This window comes from Ovis aries, chromosome 1 (assembly GCF_016772045.2).
Source record: "Ovis aries strain OAR_USU_Benz2616 breed Rambouillet chromosome 1, ARS-UI_Ramb_v3.0, whole genome shotgun sequence".
NCBI classification, from domain to species: domain Eukaryota; kingdom Metazoa; phylum Chordata; class Mammalia; order Artiodactyla; family Bovidae; genus Ovis; species Ovis aries.
This window is the reverse complement of record NC_056054.1, coordinates 203,997,181-204,021,721: the sequence shown is the minus strand read 5'-3', so window position 1 is coordinate 204,021,721 and position 24,541 is coordinate 203,997,181. Positions and strand designations below refer to the sequence as shown.

The window sequence follows — 24,541 nt, the reverse complement described above, 5'->3', positions numbered from 1 at the left end:
CTACAGGACCTCCTCTCTAGGACCTGGATGGGGGCAGTTCAGACGGGGTATGGCACAGATCTTCTGGGGTTGGGGCTGCCGGGTGCCCCCAAAGTTGTATTCCAGCCTGAGCCCTGGGCTCCGCCCTGGCAGCTAGAACGAAAAGGTCCCGAGGAGGGTGGCAAACATCAGCAAGAGCTTCATCTGAGCCAGCTGGTCCCCTAGGCACACCTGATGTCCTGGAAGCAGAAGGAAAGGTCATGAGGTAGCAGGTGGTCCTGCAGGGGTCCCATCACACCCACCACCCACAACCAGTGCTGCACCCCATACCTGCGGAGAATGGCAGGAAGACTTTCCTTACCACAAAATTTCCTTCCTTGTTCAGGAAGTGGCCAGGGTTCAACTGTCGGGGGGGGTCCCCCAACACTCAGGGTCACAGAGCAGAGGCCAGGTTGGGCAAGATGATGGTACCCAGCAGAGATGAGCTGGTGTAGCTCAAGGAGCTCAGTTGACACAGCACCCAACCCTGACGCTGGGCTGACATGAGCTCAGAGAACACTAGGTGTGCAGGCGAGAGTCGCCTGGGGCCAGGGAGCCCAAAGATTCAGGAGAGAGGCCCTCACAGCAGTGAAGTTGCTGGGCATTACTCTCCTGGCTAAGGGGCACCCACCTCCATCCTAAGACTCCCAGCCTGGGCTAGAGACACAGCCCCTGTCTCTGAGGAAGAGGGCCAGTGGCTGGTGGGGACCAGAGGGGACCATGTCCTGCACAGGGCAACAAACAGTGGTGGTGTGTGTGTATGAGAGTGAGAAGAGGAATGGAATAGCAGACAGACAAAGGGTAAGGAAGACTTAGTAATGAGGCAGAGAGAGAAGAGACAGAAAGCTTCTCTCCTTAGAATTAGGGAGAAGAGAGGGTGACCTCTAACCCTAACCCGAGCCCTCACTCTACCTCAAAGAAGTGAGTGACTGGAAAGAGAATCAGACTGATCAGATGGGAGCAGAAAGGAGCCAACGCTTCCTGTTGGTGACTTCTGCTCTGTGCCTCGCAGGCCCTGGCCTGAGCAAGAGGCCCAAGGGGAGCCAGGAAGGGGTTTGCTGTGGCCCCTGGGACCTGGGACACCCAGCCCCAGGGCTCTGAAGCGGGCCTCTTATTCTGCAGCTCCTTAACCAACACCAGAGAATCAAACTGGTCATCCCTGGGGGACTAGAGAACTGTCCACGTGATTCTTGGTTTTGACAAAGACATCTTGAAATTAAAGACAAAAACTCAGTGGTTTTAAGCCTGCACACCAAAGAGAAGCCAATGAGGAATGCACAAAACAGAGAATGTGTATACTTTCAGAAGCCCTCTCCCCTCTTTCTTCAGTTGATCTACTGAAGCCTGAAGGGAGAGGCCTGACCCTAGCCATCCAGACGGGCGCCCAGGCCTCGCGACTCATGGCTTCAGGCAGAGGCTTTTGCAGGGGAGGCACTTGCTCCTGCTGCTGCCTAAGCAAGCTGTTTCCTAGCTATAGTTTTGGGACTTCCACCCCACTCTTGTTTTCCCTCCCTGGGATGAAGAAACCTCTGCCTTACGGCAGTTCTTAACAATCTCCTTTGGATGCAAAGGCTCCGGGCAAGATGCTCTTTTCCCTTCAGAGTTATTTATTTCCTATTCTGGGTGATGTTCTGGACTTCTTGCAAAGTGACTGAGCGACCTCAACTCGTGGGACTGGCTCAGACATAGCCAGTACTCAACAAGGGCAACCCTCCTTCTCCTCCAAATTATAGAGCCATCTGCCTGCTGGGTGCCTCCTGGAGACTCTAGCCCAACTTCTTCCCTGTAAATGGCAGCTTGGAGCCTATAATCAAATAAAACGTCTGAGGAGACGGGCTTGATTAGGGGCCGTTGCTGTTGTCACTGTCACTCGACTGTCGGAATGGTTAAGAACAGTTTAGGAATATCTGTAACATTTAATGATCTACTGTCAAGCTTTGATTCTACTTTCAGGAGACATCTCTTGCCCGAGCTGGGAAAGCTGGATATTGATTCCAGGCTGTTAATGGTTCCCTGGAGCTCTTATCACAGAACAAACTCCTAGAATCAATTGGCAAGAATGTGCTATTAATAAGGAAATTTCTAATCCCAAATGGCATAAAACAGAGCTGAACTCTAGTTCCCTCTTTTTCAACTTGACCTAATTTGGTATAGCTCTTAGACCACCAGGGCCTGAGGCCTCCTACCAGACTAACAGCAGAATGAGCTGATGACATGGTCCTGTCCTTACAATCCAGGAGACATTTAACCTCTAAACCTGATGGTCAAATACTGCCAAGGACTGTTCAGTGTTAGCCAACCTAACAGAACAATAGACAAGGCCAAGCATCTCCATCCAACATGCTGGCTCATTTACTTTACTAAAATGGGATTTTGGGAGGAATATGTATGGCAGGGAGTATGGTAAAAAGGACCAAAAAAAGCTGGAATCAGAAGGACATGAATTAAACTCAGTTAATTTTCTTACTATGTGTTCGGGGCAGTTACATGAGCTCTTACAAGCTATCTGTTTAAAAAAAGAATGACAATAGCAACAACATCAAAAAGACAGGATTATTATGAAGAAGAAAGTAAATGGAGGTGGGGACCTCAAGTCTGATCAAATTAATAAGAATTTAATGATCACATCCTGCTAGGCCCTTGCAATCACGTCTGCCCTGAACCATGGTTGTACGAGTTGAACAAAGATTGTCATGATGGAGAAGACTGGGCTCCCATACGTTCTCTCTCACCATCATTTCCATGGTGTACCATCCTGTACCATCAAGGCTTCCAGCAAGAGCAGGCTGGAGCATCAGCGCTGAGCCAAAGCCCCTTTCTGAGGGAAGGCTTGGGGCTCTGGCCGTCACCTCCATGTACTGGGTGCCAAGATAAGAGACTGCCACATCTTCATTAAAATTGGCAACCTTACCATCTGTGCTTCTTTAAAATGACACCCCACTCCCCAAATGATTCTTGATACCTGGCACCCACTCCCTGTGAAACCCTGTCTCCTTGCAGGTGGGCTGGCTGTAGTGACTCACTTCTGGCAAATAGAATATGGCAAAAGTCATGATATCATGTGAGATTAGGTTACAAAAAGACTAAGGCTTCTGTCTTCTCACTTGCTCTAATGGAGTTCAGCTGTTTTAAGCTCCCCTTTGTAGATTCCCAATGTCAAGAAACTGAGGGTGGCCTCCAGCCAACTGCCCAGAATCAACTGAATCCTGAAGATGTGGGACCTCCCTATGGAGCCTTCAGGGGAGACTGCAGCTGCAGCCCAACAACATCATCATGGCATTACGAGAGATCCTGAATCCGAGCCATCCAGCTAAGCAGTACCTAGGCCCCCGACCCGCAGACACTCAGATCTCTGACTCTCAGAAATGCTGTTGTTGTAAGATGCTAAGTTTGGGGGTAATTTATTATGTAGCAGGAGATGTAGGCTTCCCAGGTGGTGCTAGTGGTAAAGAATCTACCTGCCAATACGGGAGATCTAAGAGACACAGGTTCGATCCCTGGCTTGGGAAGATCCTCTGGAGGAGGGCATGGCAACCTACTCCAGTATTCTTGCCTGGAGAATCCCAGGGACAGAGGAGTGCAGTGGGCTACAGTCCATGGGGTCACAAGATTCAGACAAACTGAAGCAACTGAGCATTCAAAGAGAGGTAGACAGTTAATTCAATAAACATCTTTTACTTAGGATTTGCATGACAGTCAGTCATTGTGAAGACTGAATGCTGTAGTAGACACAAATCCCTTAACACAGTGAGGCTTGGCAGAGAGCAGCTTACTAGTTATTAGAAATTATTAGGACCCATTTCATGTCAGAAACCTGTCTCAAGTTGGATCACTAGAGAGCTATAAACCTCAACTCTATCTTTTTTCTTACTCCATATAAAAATGTATTCATGTCCAACTTTCATCATTTAAAATGAGTTAGAGGTAAGAAGCTACCATTTGAAAAAATATTCCTGTATCTTTTAAAAACTCCTACTTAAGGCACCACTCAAGTATATATTGTCTACTGGCCTTCAAAACTGTGTTATGAATGATGATCTTCATAATCACTTCTTGGAGGGTGATAAGCCTCCAGAGTTTTCCTCATACAGGTATGCTTGCTTTTATTACATGAGAATCATAGCTAATTTGGATTTTCTCTTTTGTCTTGACCCCAAGGTAGCTCAGACTCAAGTTTATGTACATATACAGTAGCTGTTTTTGACTTAGTTTTTAACTTTATTTCTCTCTCCTTATTCAGTACTTGTCCTTTTAACCTCTAAAATCACTGAGGATGGTGATTATAGCCATAAAATTAAAAGACACTTGCTCCTTGGAAGGAAATCTATGATAAACCTAGACAGTATATTAAAAAGCAGAGACATTACTTTGCCGACAAAGGTCTGTATAGTCAAAGCTATGGTTTTTCCAGTAATCACATACAGATGTGAGAGTTGGACAATAAAGAAGGCTGAGCACTGAAGAATTGATGCCTTCAAACTGTAATACCGGAGAAGACTCTTGAGAATCCCCTGGACTGCAAGGAGATCAAACCAATCAATCTTAAAGGAACTCAACCCTGAATATTCATTGGAAGGACTGATGATGAAGCTGAAGTTCCAATACTTTGGCTACCTGATGCGAAGAGCCAACTCATTAGGAAATACTCTGATGCTGGGAAAGATCAAAGGCAAAAGGAGAAAGGGACGACAGAAAATGAGATGGTTTGATGGCATCACCGACTCAATGGTCATGAATTTGAGCAGACTCCCGGAGATAGTAAAGGACAGGGAAGCCTGGCATGCTGCAGTTCATGGGGTCACAAAGAGTTGGACATGACTTAGCTACTAAACAACAACAGCCTCTTAATCTAATTATAAAATGAAAGAAACTAGACAGGCATTTCCAAGGATGTAATACAAAATGCAGACCAAGCCTAAGGCACATAAAGTGCAAATGGCCTAAAAGTTTATAAGGAGGGTTAAGAAATACAAAACACCCATTTGGTGGAATGTTATGCAGCCATTAATGGTGATGTGGACCAGTTGTGTTCAAATTGTTGTCCTGGGACCCAAAGCATCTCCACCACCTGGGAACCTGTTAGAAAGGTAAATTCTCAGGGCTCACCCCCAGTGCTCTGGGAATGGAGCCCAGCAATGTCCATTTTGGGGCTTCCCTGGTGGCTCAGACGGTAAATAATCTGCCTGCAATGAGAGAGATCCAGGTTTGATCCCTGGGTCAGGAAGATCCTCTGGAGAAGAGCATGGCTACCCACTCCAGTATTCTTGCAAGGAGAAGCCTGGTGGGCTACAAGTCCATGGGGCCACAAAGAGCTGGACACAAGTGAACACTAACACTCTCTTTCCTTTCTTTCTAATGTACATTTTAGTAAGCCTTGCAGGTGATTCTGGAAGTCTGAGAACCAATACTGAAGGAGAATCAGAATAATGAGTTAACTCACATGAAGGATTCAGAATTACATATTCAGCATAATCATAGATATATTTTAAAAATGTGGACAGAAAAGATTGGGAAGAAGAACATTAAAATATGTGCAGGGGTTACTTCTGAACAGGGCAGAACATTTAAAAATATCCCTAAATGAGTATATTATTTCACAATCATAACCCTTTTGTCTGGAAAGCCATAGATGGAGATGGATGCATGGATGATTGACAGAGAGCCGGCAGACAGGCAGAAGCTGGAGGGGGTGGCTGTGCCGGGCAGGCTGCCCAGCGAAGGGTGCTTTCTGCAGGCGCTGCATCGGTCGTGAGGTCACACGGGGGCCTCCTACCTTGGGACACGGTGGCCATGCACATGAGTGGAGGTCACACACTGGCGCACGGCACCTACACAACACTGCTGAGGTGCTGCACCTCGTGGAGGATGGCGCAGGTGTGGGGCAGTAGCTTGTGGTCCTTGTAGCAGATGGCTCCGGAGGTGCCCAGCACTGCGTCCAGTTCCTGCTGCACCCTCTCTGCCGGCAGCTCTGCGTGGGTCCCAGGACGGTGCTGCAGCCCAGCTTATCCACTGTCCTGGTCCGCACCCAGAGATAACCATGGAGACTCAGGGCTCCTAGGTCGCCCCACCTCACTCAGCCACCCTTGATCCCAACAGTGACAGGCTCTCTCTCAGGCAGAGCTCATGAACAAGATTTTGCAGAGTTTGCTTCTCCAGGGGGTCTGGAGGGAAGGAGAAGGACCCACTACGTACCAGGTTTTCTATATACAAGGAGTCCTATGGAGTAGGAACGGTTTTCTCCATTTTACAGACAGGAAAACTGAGGCTGCGACCAGACAGGTACTCTGCTGAAGGTCACAAGACTGGTGGAACCAGGATGTGAACTTAGGTCATGGCTAGCTGGTCCCTGAGAGAACTCTAGCCACATTTTCTCTGTGATCTTGAGTGGGCATTAACACAGGGCCTGGCACTTAGAGGTACTGAATCAGTACTGAATGAGTGAAATAATACCACCTCATCTCACACTGGTTCTAAGTGGTTGAATTACTTACCCAGAATCACTCACTAAGTAGCCAGGAATAGAAGTCCCCTCCCTGACCCCTCTCCCCCTTCTGATTCAAAGCCATGAACACTTCCCACACCACAGGGGTCAGAGCAGGGCCCCCCTTCCCAGGGCTACATACCAAAGCCAGTGACGGGGGCCAGTGCCTTCAGCCCAGAGGCCCACAGCCCAGGGGCAGTCAGCAGGGTGTACCCATCAGCCCCCTTATCCTGGATGGCTCCACGCTGGATCATGTTGATGAACACCCAGTATAGAGTGGTGGCTGTGGTGTTAGTGCCTCCCAGAAACAGGCCGACCACCACCTGGATCAGGTTCTCTTCATTGAACGTGGAGACAGGGTTGTCTGTGGCCTAGTGGGTAGGCGGTGGGGAGGGCAGCTCCAGATCTGAAGCTCTCCTTTAACAGAGCCCTGGGGTCTCCCTGAGCGAGGCCTGGCCAGTCCCTAGACTTGTGACCAGAATTCTCTGGGTAGAGGGAACTGCCCCAGGGGTGCTGGCTCTGACATCAGCTAGGTCCCCTACTTCCCATTCTATCCATGTCTGCAGGAGCACTGGCCTGGGAGAAGAAGGGAGGAAAAACCCAAACAGTGGCTGCTTTGGCATGCTCTGAAAGATTTGAGGCCAGGGTGAGGACCTGAGGCCATGGCTTTGAAATGAGATGCAGCTGGGAAGACTGCCACTTTGTACCCCCCCACCCCATCCCTCCCCCTGCTCCGGCCCTACCCCCCACCTCCAGCCCTCTGCAGCCCTCTCTGGCCCACCTTGATGATCTGGGCCAGGTAGCAGCTGATGAAGTCCTTGAGGGCCTCAGATGTCCTGAGTTTGTGCCTGCTGATCTCCCGGTGGGTATAGCCCCGCACAACCTTCTGGTACCTAAACATATCCTGGTAGGGGCCAGGTAGGCAGTGGAAGGAGCAGGGGAACAGGTCGTTTAGCTGTTGGGTAAGAGGCCCACCCAGGGGCTGCTCAGGTGCTGGCACTGAGTCAGGGGAACTGAGAATGTTGCTGGGGATGCTGAAGGGGGCTAAGACCTCTGACGTGGGCATCCCAGGAGGAACCCAGAAACAGGCCCTGTGGCCCTCCCCCTGCCTAACTGACACTCACCTGGCTATGCCCTGGCTGAGGCCCCTGCCTGCATCGGACCCCCAGCTGTCCAATGACCCGCACGCCTGCCTCTCTGAGCGCCAACTTACCCAGCACCAAACGGTGCAGACAAAGGCCAAGCCAAAGTTGATGGCTTGAATCAGTTCCTGGAAGAAGGGATCCTCCGAGAGGAAGTGGTGGCTGAACACGACGGCCTCGCTTACTCTGGCCGTGGATCTGACAATGGTGCCTGAGGGTCAAAGGGTCCACGTGGGAGCAGAGGGGCAGGGCTCAGAGTGAGGAGGCAGACAGCACTGCGCTGAGCGCTCCTCCACTCTGAATATGGCTGCTCATTGCATCATTCATTCATTCTCAGTCCTCCTCAGTTGTTCACTCAGCAAATGATTACTGAGCACCATCTGTGGGCCAGGCTTCGTGATACAGGTGCTGGGTTTGCAAGGAGAGGTGCTGGAGACACACACCACTTTAAACACACTAGAATGTGGGGCAGGTGTGTCCCAGCTGGGAGCAAAGGATGCAGGGACCTGGGATTTGGGGAGGGCTGCTTAGCAGGTGATGTCAGCCAGGTCTGAGAGGAGCTGGGGTTTCTCACAGGGAGGGAAGGGGTATGGATTAGGATATTCTAGAGGAGGAAGAGCATGTGCAAAGGTTCTGTGGTGTAAACGGCCCGAGATGTTGGGGGAGGACATTTCCCCATCTGTAGAGAAGGGCTTCAGGCTTCCCCAAGGACTGGACATTCTGGGCCTGTGTCCACCCACCTGCCCACACTATAGAAAGTCCTGATTTACTGATGTAGCATAAGTCCCCTCCTGGACCTGCAAAGGGTCCACTCCTCTACAGTTGCACGCGCATACACACACACAGTTCAGCCTCCCTGCAGGAGTGTGCTGTGTGCTGCGGGGACTGGGGGGCTGTCCAGGCCGCTCCTCACCCTGTTCCCGGTGGAAGCCCTCGACCAGCCCTGCTGCCTCTTCCTGCAGCCTCAGCTCCAGTGCCAGCGGACCTTGGCTAAGTCGCTGCAGCGTGGCCAGGCAGAATCATCTCTACTACCACCATCTGTGCCCATTGCTGCAGATGACCCCTGGGCCAGGGGTGCGGCATGTCCAGCAGTCCCTCCCAGCCTCCCTGGCCAAGGCTGCCCGGCTCGCATCCAGGTGGGGAGGGCAGACCCCTGCCAGCCTTCCCAGTCAGCTCTGGGATGGTGCTCTGTCAGAGCCGCTCAGAGGGGCATCTGCAGCTCATGGGGTCCGTGAGCCTGGTGCCGTCCAGGCTCAGCTGTGCCCTCCTCCCAGGCTGCCGACCTGATTTTGCCTTTAAGAGTCCCCATAGGAACTGGAGGAGGAGATAAAGAAAGGAAAGGAGGACAGGGCCTGGAGGGGAGAGCAGGGGGCAGAGGGGCTTCGCTGAGCCAGGTGCTGTACTGGGCACCTTCTGGTGTGTGGCTTACTTAACCTCCCCCCTGCCCTGTCCCTGGGAGGTGAGAGCAGTCAGTCTCCCGATCTAACAGATGGGTACACTGAGGGACAGAGAGTGAGTGCCTCGTCTGGAGCAGAGCTGAGACTTGACCCAGGTCTTTTTAACCCTCGGGGCTGGTTCCTCCCCATGCCACCCCCGCCCCTCGCACAGGGTTTTCTGAGGAGACCCGAGTCCTCCCGGCAGGTCACTCCACGTCAACAATTCTGGGTCACCCCACTGGACCACCTAGCCACCCTGTCCCCAGCAGGAAGGGCAGCCTTGCCTCTTTCTCCAACGAGGTCCCGGAAGAGTGGGGTGAGGGGCCAGCCTGAGAGCGGCTCTGAGTGGGAGACCAGGGCTTCCTTCACTGCCCGGAAGCCACACAGCACCACCAGCGGCGTGGGACCCACCCGCACTGTGAACATGGGGCCGTGAGTCTGGGCCAGCTGCGGAGAGACGGCGTCTCAGGTTGCAGAGACAGCTCAGCTGACCCCATTCCCCGCACCTTCCTTTTGGCATGAAGCCCCTCCTTCTCACACCCAGTACTCACCTTCTCAGAGCGCTCGCCGCCCATTCATCAGATAAGCCAACGCCCGGGCTCCCACAGCTGGCACGAGTGCCAGCGGAGCACATCACAGGCTCCCCAGGGGCTTAGCATAGTCAGGGCCCAGCACTTACACATGTGGTATCTGATCGCTGAACCTCAGCGACCCTGGGAGCTGGGTATGTTCCACCCATTTTACAGATGATAGTAAATTATCATTACACTTTCTCCAGAGCTTAGTGTCCAGTGCGCCTTTACACAGGTTACTTTAGCTTTAGCACACCATCAGTGTGTGTATGAGGTACGTATCATTATCTTTATTTTTCGACAGTGGAGGCCAGGGAATTCCCTGGTGGTCCTGTGGTTAGGACTCCACGCTCTCACTGCTGGGGGCCAGGTTCAATTCCTGGTGGGGGAATGAAGATCCCACAAGCTGCTCAGCACAGCCAATAGAAAAAGAAGAGGAAGAAGAAAGACAAGAAAATGGAGGCCAATGAAGAAAGTGAAAGACCAGAACCTCACACCCAGGTCCCATGACTCTCACTGCAGTGCTAGAGCCTGGGAACCATGGTCCTCGCATATCTTCAGCCAGAATTTTAAAGAGTACTTAGTTTTCATCGATGAGAGCTGAGCCTTGTCATGCAGAAGGGAATTGTCTCCAGCCTCCAGTTCTCATCGGAAGGACTGATGCTGAAGGTGAAGCTCCAATACTCTGGCCACTTGATGCGAAGAACTGACTCGATTGAAAAATCTCTGATGCTAGGAAAGATTGAAGGTGGGAGGAGAAAGGGATGACAGGAGATGAGACGGTTGGATGGCATCACCGACTCAATTGACATGAGTTTGAGTAGGCTCCGGGAGTTGGCGATGGACAGGGAAGCCTGGTGTGCTGTAGTTCATGGGGTCGCAAAGAATCGGACACGACTGAGCAACTGAACTGAACTGAACTCCAGTTCTCAGCAACAAATCAGTTTTGACCTGGATTTCGGACCCCTCTCCTTGCAACAGAAGCCTTCTACTGGTGGGACCCACCCGACCCAGAAAGGGCCTTAATGCCACAGCGTTCCTTGAGTGTGCCCTTGGGGGTCCCAATCTCCCCAGTTCCCAACCCAAGTGGCTTTTCAGAAAATGGCTTCCAGCCACAAACAGCACCCTCTTGGAGCAGAGTCTGGTGAAATAGTGCCCTCCACCGCGTTACGTTGGCTGTGGAGCTCTGCCTCAGGATCCTCTTGGGTGAGCTCTGGGCAAAGTCCCTACAGTCAGTGTTTGCAGTCTCCCAACAACCCCGCACTGGGTAGATGAGGAAATGAAGGCTCAAGGCCGTAACGCGAGCGAACGGCAGGAGCAGGATTCACCCTGATGTGTGTCTGAGCCCGGTTTCTTACTTTTTGTGTCCCTGGGCTGAGGGGGAGGGTCCTTGTGCCCACCCCTCCAGAGGGCCTCCAACTCAGGACAGATTCCCTACCTGGAGCAGCGTTGCCGGGTGCAGCTGAAAGCTTAGTTGCCACAGGTTTTCAAGGATGGGGAAGGGGAAGGAACCAGGAGGAAGGTGGTTCCATTCCCAGAAGATGATGCCGAATTTCAGGAGCAGGAAGGAGGCGGCCAGTAAAGCCAGCCAACTGAGCAGGGGGCACATCTCAGGCCTGCACTCCCCTCTCCCCTTGGCCTCCGGCCCTTGCTGCAATGCGCCCCAGCCGTTTCTTTAGTCCTCCCTGGCCACCCTCCTCTCTCCACTTCCTTACCTCTGCTTTTATGCCAGCACTTTCGGGCAGTGTCATGAAGGGAGGCAACCCCAGGAGTCTTCTCACGATGGAATAAATCCATTTGGTCACACCGGTCACACCCGGCCTACTACTCAGCAGGGCCACAGGGCTCTGGCTGCAACAGGTTGGGACACTTTCACTCCCAGAGCAGCCTCACCCCTGGCCCGTGGAGCTCAGCCCCTCTCAGTTGACTACCCAGGTCAATCCAAGGAAGGCAGGGCAGTCGCTGGCTGCGGCATGGTCCTCCCCCAGGAGATGCTCTTCTGGTTCAGCACGATGCCAGCTGGGCTTGACTGTCTTGCTCCCCTCTGCCCAGGTGCTAAGCAGCCTCTCTGGAGGCCCCACCAACCTCCCAATCCCAGCCCCATCCTCTAGTCAGCTGGGACTCTCCACCTGCCCAGGGGTGACCGCATGTGTCACTTGTCACGTTCTGTAACCTCTGCTTTTATCTCAGCTATCCTGGAGTCAGATGGTGAAGTCTAAATCCTAGCCCTCCCCTCACTAGGTGAGGACCTTGGGCAAGTTTTCCGCCTCCCCCTGCTTTGGTTTTCTCATTCGTACAATGGAGATGTTAATTTTAGGCACTGCCTCAGAGAACTGTTGTGCCAGGTGTGGCAGGAGATAAATGGTATGCTCGAGTAAACTGAGGATAGTTTAATGAAGAGATGATGCAGGGAGCTTAAATCAGGTGCTCTGTGACAACCCAGAGGGGTGGGATGGGGAGGGATGGGTGGGGGGGGAGGTGGGAAGGAGGTTCAAGATGGAGGGAACATACATATACCTATGGCTGACTCATGTTGATGTATGGCAGAAACCTACACAATATTATAAAGCAATTATCCTCCAGTTAAAAATAAATAAAAATTTTTAAAAAGACAGATTTACAAAGGTGTGTGGGCAGGGGTTAGGGGAATCACAAGGCACAGGGCAGTGCTCAGGGCAGCCACGTTGGGGAGGCCTGCCCACCACAGCCTTAGAGAGGAGAAGGGCCTTGATTAATGGGTGCAGACTTTGAGTTCAGGAAGATGGAAAAGTTCTGGAGATGGATGGGGGAGATGGCTGCACAGCGGTGTGAATGTACTTAATGCCACTGAAAAAGTGATACTTAAAAGTGATTTAAATTGTAAGCTTTATGTTGCGTACATCTTACCCCAATTTTTTAAAAAAAGTCAAGGGACGGAGATGTGAGCAGATCCTGGAGCCCATCGTTTGGTGGAGACCCCCCAGCAACTCTTGGTGGGTCATTGACTAGAGATCTGGCCTTCAGTAGTGGGGTGTAGCTGTTTATGGCAACCCTGCAGGAAATAAATACCCCATCCACACTCTGCTCTACCCTCTGATGTCTATAAAGTAATGCGCCTCCCAGTCTCCCATTGGTCAAATCCGACTAAAAACTATAGAGCAAGAAACCCGGTAGCAAATGTAAAGTTGTGCTGCTGCTTTGGAAACAATCTAGTCCCAAATGGTCCGTCACAGCCGTGTGATCCAGCAATTCCACTCCCTAGGCATACATCCAAAAGAAATGAAAACGTGTGTTCACACCAAGATGTGTACACAAGCGCTTGCGGCAGCATCATTAGTAATGGCCCAGAATGATGAATGGTCCATCGATTGACGAATGGTCCTCAGACCTCACTCTGCATGTGGCAACGCTTCACTAACTCCGTCCCCACAGGCAGTGCTTCTTCATCTCTTATGCCTTCACTCACACAGTTCTCTCTGCCTGGAGGCCCTTCCCACATGTCTCCTCCTCTGGAAGTTTCGTCTGTCTCCAAGGACTATCTCATCTGGTATGATGACAGGGATGCTCCCCCCCACAGGGCTGTTAGGAGGATGAGCTGAGACAATGTGAGATGCAAGTGCTTGTGAATAATGTACATGCCAGTACAAATATTGTCACTGCTGCAGTTTCCACAAAACTGCCGCCTTCTGCTTTTTATACATTGCCTTCCCCTCTCCAACATGTCAGATTCCTTCTTTCTCAAATTATTGCTTAAGAGATTGAGTGTGAGTATGAAGTCACTCAGTCATGTCCGACTCTTTGCGACCCCATGGATGGGTAGCCTACCAGGCTCCGGGTCCATGGGATTTTCCAGGCAAGAATACTGGAGTGGGCTGCTACTTCCTTCTCCAGGGGATCTTCCCAACCCAGGGATGGAACCCGGGTCTCCTGCATTGTAGGCAGAGGCTTTACCGTCTAAGCTACTAGGGAAGCTTAAGAGATTACCCTTCTCTAAATGCCTGTCTCCAGCCAACCTCCCTAGTCTCTACCCACTTGCTCCAGACACCCAGCCATCACCCATGATGGTCTTCACCTTGCTCTGGCTTGACTCCTTGGCTCTGCTAACTAAGTGGGCATCCATTCCAGTTTTTCTACAATATGACATGTTCCTAAGGGCAGATGCCTTATCTCCCCCTCTTTGGGTTTCTCCAACAGTGACACCTGATTGCTCAGAGTCCCGAGTTGCCATTAGGTGATGTGGACTCACTAACAGAAGGACTGGCGGCCCCCGAGGCCAGGCCCATGGCTCTTCATGTTCCTGTGTGTGAGCACACCAGTGTCCCCTGCATGAGAGCTCCTGCATGGTGGTCCTTCCACACACATCTAAACTTCTGCTTCACTCCCTTCTCTCCCCACTGCAGTTGGGGGGAGGGCTTGGAGTACCTCCCATGTAACCTGGTACACCCTTCTGAGGGAATTCAGGTGGTTTTGGCGGTTTGGGCACGTGAGGATGGTGTTCTAGGGGTGGCTGGGGTGGGTGGTGCTGGCTGTCATGAGGGTTTTAATAGAGGCTTTTGCACAGATGCAGGGAGTTGGTCAGTGCCTGTGGTGGTGGCTCTGGTTTTGGAGATGGTGGTAGGATAGCAAGATGGGTCTGTCATCTGCCTTGTGACCCACTGACCACATTCCAGTCAGGTCCAGATATATTCTGGGTGTCTTGGCTAGGAATGTCGAGCCTCCTCAACAACAGATATATCCTTTGAAGCCTTTTATTTAAGAGACAGGCAACCTCCCCGGATGGGAGATTGCCTGGTCAACATTCCTAAGTGTGTTGAACTTTGACACACTCCCCTCCCTCCCCAACTAACCCCCTGGCTCCTGAGGGGGGGATGTGGCTCCTGGAAGAGACACACCCAGCACAAGGGCCCAGACTGCCATCAAATTCTAGGCATGGTGGGCCCAGGGCACCAACCCGTCCCTCAGTGCTCAGCCAGGCCCTCAGTGTTGGGTTGTGGGTTGTGGGCTCCCCAGTAAGATGGAGGAAGGAAGTCCACACGGTTCCCACTTAGAAGGAAGTTTCCACGCAAAGTGTCTGACCCTGTGGTAAACCACCCTCAAGTTGTACCTTCCTAGCTGGTCTCCATATCATTCCAGTCACCATCGCCACCCAGGCTATCAGGCTCCCTGTTTTCTTTTTAGAATTCTAAGCCAAGGGTGGACAAAACTCAGACTCCTGCCTCTTGTTCCTCTAGGAACAACTCAAATCAGCTAAAGATGTCTTAGCTAAGCACCTTCCCTGGTGAGATGTTTGCACATCGAATCCCTAAACCAATTCTTTCTATAGTACCGTGGAGGATGTTCCACTAAGCAGTTACGGTACGGAATCCCCAGAGACAGAAAATCAAGCACAGCTTTCTTGACATAGAGAAGCCAGTTTTGGCCTAAGCCATCTTATAGTCTAAGCCTGGCCACAACACTGGCCCTTGAACAGGTTTCAGTAATTAATGATCTACAAGGAACATAAGAATACAGAAACAAACAAGTGTTATCAGGCAAGAGAAGTATAAATAACAGTGGTAATATATGGGTTGTAAAGATTCCCAGCTCTGTGTCTCTGTTTTGATGGTAAACACGAGCCTGAGGGGCTCAACCACCAGATCAATGGAAGCCAGAGGGACCATGATGTTGCCCTTTTCTGACCCTCGTGACTTTAGTCAACCGAAGCTTGGACTCTGAGGACCACCCAGGCCCCTTCATGAATCTGCATAATTCCTTAGCTTAAATTTCCCCAGTTTTGCTCTTGAGGAGACACTGCTTCGGGAAGGATCTCCCGTGTTCTCCTTACTTCTGCAGTTAAGACCTCCTTCTCCTCTCCTGCTCTTTGGCTTGGGTTGTATCTTTTGGCTCTCCAGCCACCACAAGGCAAATCCAGGCTGGGCTAACGTTTGCTGCTTCTGCTTCAAGGATGAAGAAAGAAAGGATGAACTGATTTGCTCAAGAAAGTGCTAGGGCTACGATTCTAACCCAGGTTTCTGTCTCCAAGTTCAGTTTTCTTTTTCCACAGCTGCCTCCCATCTGGGAGGATGCCAACACACTCAAAATGAAGTTTATTAAAGTCCAGGAGTAAAAGAGAAGTGAGAATCTCTGAGCCAGTCACACTTCCAGAGGTCCTGATGCAGTTGCAGAGGCCTCCTCACAGGACCAGGCTGGCCCCAGGCCTGCCTCTGCATCCTGTCTTATGCTGCACCCAGAAACCCTCTCTTCGGAACTAAGATGCCCTTTCCACTCACTCTTCCTTTCTCTGCTTTCCCCCATCCAGGGGGACTGCCTTCCAAGGCTTTTGAAGAAACAGTGGATAAGGACTACATATCACAGCCTCAGCTAAGGGGCCTGTGCCCCAGGCAGGAGCTATTTCCCCAAACAGACTGCTTCTTGCAGTGTGACAGATGTCAGATAAAAGACTGCTTTCATCTCGAGATCCACCCAAACCCCCGGCCTAACCTGCACTTAGGGCCTGGAGGGTGTTCCCCTCCACACACACACTCCACAGGCACCAGCAAGGTCTGGGCTATCTGCAGCCCCAGCCCCAACTCTCCCTCCACTCTAGAGGGGAGGAGACAAAAATAAGGAGGAACAGAGACCACGAGAGATAAAAGAAATGGAAAGAGGTGGGGGAGGAGAGGTCCTTAAGTTTATCTCAGTATACATGAACAAAGAGAGGGACTTGTGCTTCTTACATTTGTTTTGAATTTGCACAATGCAACTAGTGCCTACTGAAAGTGAGTGGGAACAAATGCAGTGGGCTCTGGGCAGTTAGAGGAGGTCCCCAGAGAACTGGAGCTATTTCTGGGAAAGGTTGGGAGACCCCTGGATCCCTAACTAAAGGAGGGTCAGACTCACAGACCAGACCCAGGCAACCTGGGCAAAGGCCAGCCCTCAGGGACATACCCTGCTTTGCATGTTATAATAATTGTGTCTCTTTCATTCTCCAAAGGATCCCTGTTTGACCACTCCCCACGAACAGCCTCCAGCCTCCAACTCTAAAAGTCTCCAGGCTTTGCAAGTGGGGAAATGATGACACGACATCTCACTGCAATGAAGTCTCGGCCTTGGGAATACTATTGAGTGTTCCAGTTCCCACAGGGAGTTGCTTTCTTTCAACCTAAATTTGAAGAGGGTGAGTGAAGCTGCAAAAGACACTCCCATGCCACTGTTTGCCCAGGTGTAGGATCCCAGGGCTCAGGAGGAGGCTTGGTGTTTGAAGAGCATGGCAAAGGGCAGTCAATGCCCTCCCCACAGGAAAGCACATAGGCACACCCACATCCAGTACCCTCTGCCTCCACAGAGCTCCAGGGGCAGGTGAATTACTCACAAACCGGACCAATGTCTTTATTATACTCAGCTTATTCCTTCCATGCAAACAAGATTTAGGAAAGCTTTTATTAAAAACACCAAATGTATTTTAAACAGTCAAATGGAAAGATCCAAAATCTTATGAAGGACACTGGAAATGAACTGGGATAGATGTCCTGACAGCGCCTGAGCTTCCTGTCAGCTGGAATGAGTGGAGACACACTGTGCTCCAGAAACTCCATCGAGAAGCCAAGAGTTTTCCCAACAGCAGATTCTGAAAGGGGTCTCCCGAGTCTGCTACCTAGTAGACAACATTGTCAACAGAGATCTTTTGGAAGATGAGCAGCTTTCCTCATGGGCCCAACTCTGAGGGTGACTCCAGTACTGACCCAGGACAAAGTATTGAAAGCAGAGAGAGGCGGTCTCTCTGTGGGTGCAAGGAGGCTCGTCTCAGGCAGCGTGATTTATGGGGAGAACCTGGCCATACCTAGGAATGGGTGGTATTGCTTATCTCAGGCAAGCGTTGTTTTGCTTATCTACCTATGAATGTCAGTGGTTGTATCACCTGGTGTGTGGCCAGGACGGAGTGCCTATAGTCCTGATCAACTGCTGAGCTCCCAAAGGAAATAGGCACCAAGGCTCCTCTAGGCAAGTAAAGAATCCGCCTGCCAGTGCAGGAGGCACAGGAGATGTGGGTTTAATCCCTGGGTAGGAAAGATCCCCTGGAGAAGGAAATGGCAACCCACTCCAGTGTTCCTACCTGGAGAATGCCATGGAGGAGCCTGGCGGGCTACAGTTCACGGGGTTACAAAGAGTTGGACACGACTGAAACGACTGAGCACAGCACAGCTCTAGGGAAAACGCTTCTATTGATTGCTTCAAGATTTTGGCCTCCATGAGGCAGCTTGGTGGGCTAGTCTGGACAGTTTTGGGCAGGGAACTCTTGTGGCTGGTCTTAGGGGGTACCCAGAGGCCTTTTTGGAGTGGCCCTGGGCTCACATCCTTGTATTAGACCTTTAGATCCTTCCACACTCAAGATGAGAAGGCATGACCTCTAGGTAAAGAATACTGCCGACAGGAGGAAAGGGTGTCTGCAGAGCCCAGGCAGAGCTGGTCCAGGCACCTCCCGGGTGGTGAAAGATGCTAGCTGTTCTCCGGTGCTGGCTGCCTGGAGCAAGAGCAGAGGATCACAGAGGAGGGCAGGAGGAAAAGAGAGAGACAGAGAGACATTTTTTTCTTCTTTTTCAAAGCTACCTGTGTCTGTTTTTGATCTTCAGCACTCAACAGATTTCCCAGCCCTTAATGAACGTGAGTCTGAGTGAACTCCGGGAGTTGGTGATGGACAGGGAGGCCTGGCATGCTGCGATTCATGGGGTCACAAAGAGTCGGACACACGACTGAGCGACTGAATTGAACTGAACTGAACTAAATGAATGCTCCATAAATAGTTTGGGGCCGGGTGGTGGGGGGTGAGGGGTTGGGGGGAGATGTGAGGTGGGGTGGGGGTGGTGGGAAGAATCCCGAAGAAGCTAGAGTTCAGGTACCGGGAAGCTGGGAGGGAAGAGCGGCTTGGTCAGTAACATGGGAATGAGAAGTGAGGGCTCGCAATCCTTGAGGGCTTGGAGGGACGGTCTCTCACAGGCCCGCGGGAAAGGAACACGTTTTCTGTCATCAGTGGGTAGACTAGCCCCCAGGACCGCAGCCTACTAGATTCTTTGTCAAGGACACAAAGGAAGCTCAGGTGCTGTTAGGACATCTGTCCCAGGTCAGGACAGTGTCCCTCAGTCCCTACAACCAACGGTTCTGGGCAAGGTGAGTGTTTCTGCCCCAGCAACCTAGTGCCCACAGTGCCTCCCCCAGCTGGGAGGTGGGGCTTCCCTTTAGGAAGGGGGCTGTGGGAGACCAGTTCCCAGCGCTGACTGTTCTCACTTGGCAGCAGCTGGCTTCATCTTCCTATGCTGAGTCCCCCTGAGAGGGGCGGGTGGGAGTTGGCCTGGGCTCAGGTGGGAAACAGCAGCAGGAGCGGGGAGAAGCTCCCAGGGAAAGAGGTGACTGCCTGCCTGCAGAAACACTTCATCTCCCTCGTGAGAGCTAGGAGGAGGGACGCAGTTCTGGAGCTATGCTTCAGGTGAGGTTACCAGGACCCAGGGTTTTCAGGGTGTATTTGACCAACAGTAACCAGAATTGGAAGGACTTCCTTGGTGGTCCAGTGGTTAGGACTCTGCGCTTCCACTGCAGGGGGCAAGAGTTCGATCCCTGTTCAAGGAACTAAGATTCTGTGTGCTGGGTGGCCGTGGCCAAAAAAAAAAAAAAAAAAGAATCGTAGCTGAAAGGAATCTTAGAAATGATATGGTCCAGCACGTGCATTTATTTCTAAAGCAAGAGGACTACAAGTAGTTGGAATCAAACCATCTGGGTTTGAATTCTGTATAATTTACCACATACTGCATGTGTGACCTGAGAGAACTTAATCTCTGTGGACCTGTTTCCTCATCAGAAAAATGTGTTTAATGACACCCACCCAGTATAATTGGAGAAGGAAATGGCAACCCACTCCAGTAACCTTGCCTGGGAAATCCCATGGACAGAGGAGCCTGGTGGGCTACAGTCCACGGAGTCTGAAGAGTCAGACACGACTTAGCAACTAAACTACCACCACTACCACCCAGTATAATAACTGAGAAAATTAAATAAGGTCATATTGCAGGTGCCTCTGCAGTGCTTGGCACACTGGTGCTCAGATAATATGAATACTCTCGCTCCCAGTCAAAGGTGAAAACACTGATAGGTTATAAAGATCATTATGTTTGAAACCTTAATTAAAATATGATAAATCAATACCTATTATGAAATAGAGGATTTTATGAGACAAGTAGTTTGTTTCTATACCTTGAAACGGGCTTTGCCAGGTCACGAATTCCCTGCAGCCGAGGTGGCTAGGTATTTGCCAAAGCTGCTTTGTCCACAAAGCAGTTTCCGCCTCCTTGGCACACAGCTAGACACTGCATGGCCTCCCTTGAAGCTAGGTGCAGCTACAGAAGTTGAGTTCTAACCAGCGGAATTTGAGTGGAAGCAATACATACCATCTTTAGGCAGGGCCCACAAAAACTTCCTGTTCAACATGCCATGCTCTTTCCTCCCTGGTTTACTGGCCTTACAGAGAGGAGCTGGCTGAGCACTTAGGTCGAGAGGTCGGCAGAATGACTGGAGGGAGGAAGCCTGGGTCCAGAGTGACTGCAGGAGCAGGACTCTCACTCCACACCTCCAGCACAACGCTGCTCTGTGACAGGCGTGGGGTCACGGTGATAAGCTGCTCCGGGCTTGGCTGGTTAGAGCAGTTAGCACGCTCTATCTGTTTGGATTCAGGGAATTATGAGCTGGGCGAGCACAGAGTGGTGATGTGAAAACTGCCTTTAAAAGGCACAGTTCCTAAGGCACTAGCCTAATGCGTTCCCCTTTTGCCTGGCAAAGAAATAAAGCCACTCTTTTCTTCTCCATTAAAAAAAAATCAATTTAAAGTCAAAATATGGAAAAATGAAAACGGAAACAACCTAAATATCCAGCAAAATTGGATTGTTCCTATGAATAGCGCACCAAAGCCATCTTCTCAGTAAGACTAACCAGCTTCTCTAAAATTTACCCTCTGGTGCCCTTCCCTGTTTTATTCTTTTTCTTCCTTATCATTATGTAATATTCCACATATCTTACTGATTACCAGTTCTCCCAATAAGATGTAAACTCCATGAGGGCAAGGATGTTTACTGTTTCACTCACTACTGTACTATCACTTCTCACTTCTTAGAACAGCGCCTGCCTTATATTATATGCTCAATAAATATTTTTTTAATGAAACAAATAAATGAATCTCTATAAGAAAATGCTATAAAACTATTAAAATTATGTTTCTGAAGAATATTTGACATGAGAAAATATACACAATATATTAGTTGAGATCATACAAACTGTGGTTGTAAGTTATCCTAATTTTATGTTTAATGAGTTCTATCTTAAATGAATAATGCTGTTATGTGTTTAGAAAAAAGACCTGGAAAAATATAGATCTAATTGTTAATAGTGGTTGCCTTCTTTGTAGGATGTGATTAAGATGCATTTCCACTGTCTATATTTTTTATGTTTAAGTGCTTTCTTAGTTTCTAACAAAAACACATCCATAATATTTTTTATAATTTTTTTAAAAAGAAAAAAAATGCATGTTTAGAAAAAGCTATAAAGAATACAAGGTAACACTGGCTATTTTGGGGTAATGGATGCTTCAGTAGTGTTGTAAAACTACCCAAAAATGTAATGGCTTTAAAAAAGTTAATTTTGTGAGGAGTCTGGGGACAGTTCAGTGGGGTAGCTCGTCTCTAATCCACGAGGCATCAGCTGGTATGGGGGCTGGAGGTTCTACTCCCTAAGTGGCCTCTTCACACACAAGTTGGGTGCCTCAGTACTCCCTGGCCTCACTCTCTCTCTACACGCTCCCTCACCCTCCTGGAACCCTCCATGTGCTCTATAAATCTCACAAAACGCTCCCGATAGATGCACTCCTGACACAGCAGCTGGCTTCCAAGAGGCAGCCACTCTTCGAGGCCACAAAGGGGCTCTGAACTAGCAGAGAACCACCACATTCTGTGGGTTAAAGTCATCACAGAGCCCACACTCAAGGGGGTGGAGAAACAGACCCCATCTCTTCATGGGATGGTGGCAAGGTCACAGGGCAGGAGAACCCGTGAGATGGGGGACACTGCTACGGCCATGGTTCTAAACACACTGCCATGGCAGGGTTCAGGCAGTTTTGGGTTTCTTCACTGCATCTGTCTGCATTCTTCCAAACTTTGTACAAGAAGCATGCATTACTTTTATAATCAGGGAAAAAAAAAGGAAGCTCTTTAGAAAATATGGCACAGGATCAGCAGGCAACCATCAGTGCAAGGTCAGTTTTCAGTAGCTGAGCCTTTCTGTGACACAACCCCCCCACCCCCATGGCTCATTTCCTTTCAGTCTGGGCCCTATTTCTAGGTGATCAATCAGGAAAGGGGCAGGAGAGGAGAGGTCACATCATTGAGCCACACCTCAAATACTGGGCATTCTGACTCTCTGGTATTCCCAGTTGTTAGGGAATGTTTAACAGGAGTATTCTTACGTGCTGTTTCTCATAAATCCTCTGTTCCTTGTCAGTTTCTGTTGTCAGAAACTAGTGGAGTGGCAAGCTGCTCCCAGGACTGAGGTCATAGGATGAGACAGGCTTGAATCTCCTTCAGTAAACATTCTCCTTAGGACAAAACTGCTTAGTCTTGACCCCTTTCTTGAGATATGGGTTGTCTCCTGACCTTGTGACCATTATTAATCCCTTGTTCCCTTGGTAATGGTTGCTGTACCTCATCTGGTTTTCCGATCTTTATCATCGTCAAAAGACATTTCTTGTACAACAGCCCGTATATACTCACAGAAGGATCATTAAAGCACTTTTGCTCCATCAGAGCTTGGGTCCCCATGTCTTTCTTTCTTTCTCTCTCTCTCACTCTCTCTCCCTCCCTCCAGCTCTCTCTTTCACTTTCTTATCGTTGACTCTGGACCACCAGGTTCTAGTCCATTAAAGGACCCCAACACCCCCATCATTCTATATAAGGCCTCTTTCCCTCAATGCCACTTCTTTGCCTTTGGAGAAATTAAATTCTTTTTTTGCCATGACCATAAAGAAAGTCTGTAACACTGATTTCTATTAACAAATATTCACTGAGGCACCATTCAAAAGTTGGCTAAGTAGTATGATACTTATTAAGTACCTTCTGTATGTAAAACATAATACTTAAGCCAGGAATTAAAAGGTATACAAAATGTACCTTATAATTAAGGGTATATTTAATAAGATTATTTACTGCCTTCAAGTTTATATTCATGGGATGAAATATAAGGAAATAACCAGCCATAATATACAAAGCAAAAGGAAATAAACCTTAAAATAGATTTGTGAGCAAAGTGTTGTAGGAACCAAGAGAAACTTGGTTTTAAGAGAAAGGCATTGTGCAAGGCATAGTATTTGAACTGAATTTAAGATTCCTCTGTTCATGGAATTCTCCAGGCAAGAATACTGGAATGGGTAGATTCCCTTCTCTAGTAGATGTTTCTGACTCAGGGATGGAGCCCAGGTTGCCTGCACTGCAGGCAGATTCTTTACCATCTGAGCCACCAGAGAAGCCTAAGAAGGAAAACATGGATTTGTTTGACAAGAGATTCCAGGTTGAGAAAATAGTAAAGATTTAGAGGTGTGAAAATGTCAACTTGGGCTTCCCTGATGCTCAGAATACACCTGCCAATGCAGGAGACATGGGTTAGATCCCTGATCCCAGAAGATCCCAGATCCCAGAAAATCCCACATGCCTTGAAGCAATTAAGCCCGTGAACCATGACTACTTCCCCCCACCCCCCCCCCCCCCCAACAACTACTGAGCCTGCGCTGTTGAACCCAGGAGCTGCCCCTGTGTTCAGAAACTACTGAAGCTGGTGAGCCTAGAGTCGGGGCTAGAGTTGGAGTTGGGGCTCCAAAGTAAGAAAAACCACCTCAGCCTGTGCTCTGCAACTGGAGTAGCTCTCAATTGCTGCAACCAGAGAAGAGCCTTCACAGCAATGAAGCCCCAACACAGCCAAAAAGAAATAAAAAATAAAATATTGGCTTATATTTAGGAATACTGAGTAGAAAAGGAGGGTTGGAGCCAGATAATGAACACCCTGCCAAACTCAGGAATATAGGCCACTCTACAGGTAATTGTCTCCTGAAGGCTTTTGGAAGGTAAAATATTTGATCAACTTGCATTTTGGTTTGTATTTTGGAAGTGGTATATACAGTGATTTGGAGAGGACAACTGCGGCAGGGAGACTAGCAATGAGGCTGTAACTACCAAATTAAAAAAAGAAAGGAGGTGAGTCTAAATTATGGCAAAAGGAGAGAGAAGCGGGTGGTGATGGTGACACGTAGGACCTGAAGTGACTGAGTTTATTGGGAAGGGGCAGGAGAACTGATATAACTAAAGGCTTCTAGCCTGAAAGACTTAAGGAAGTCAGAGGAGCCACTAATTAAGACAAGGAACACTGATTTTCAAAAGGCTGTTTGAGGGGCTTGGTGCTCAGTGGAGGCGCTCAGCAGGCAGCAGAGACTGGCCCTAAAGACAGACCAAGCCCATAGTTGAAGGTCTGTCACTGTGCTGCTGGGAGTGAAGGAATCCAGGCAAGAAGAACAAAGGGAGAGGGCAGAAGGAAGGGCAATGCCTCCTCCTAAAGGGACAAAGCAGGTTACAGAGGTGGGAGGAGACCCAAGATAGAGAGAACAGAACTGAAGGAGGGGAAGTCAGTGTCATATGCAGCAGCGAGCTTTTCTGGGATGACCATGCAGGGTTCCTTCTGCCACCCTTGTTACCATTCTTGGAGGGCGATTCCAGTGCATCCAAAAAAGTGGTTGCTGACCTTGGTGCCATCCAAGAGAACTTTCCACAATGCCGAGAACATTCCATTGAATATGTTTGTGTAGCCACAGGCCACAGGTGGTGACAAAGCACTTGAAATGTGGCAGTTGAGGAACAT

At 49.8% G+C, this 24,541-nt stretch overlaps 1 pseudogene; it reads right to left on the bottom strand.

Moving 5' to 3' along the window:
• Positions 1 to 24,541, bottom strand: LOC114111554 (cytochrome P450 2J2-like; annotated as a pseudogene).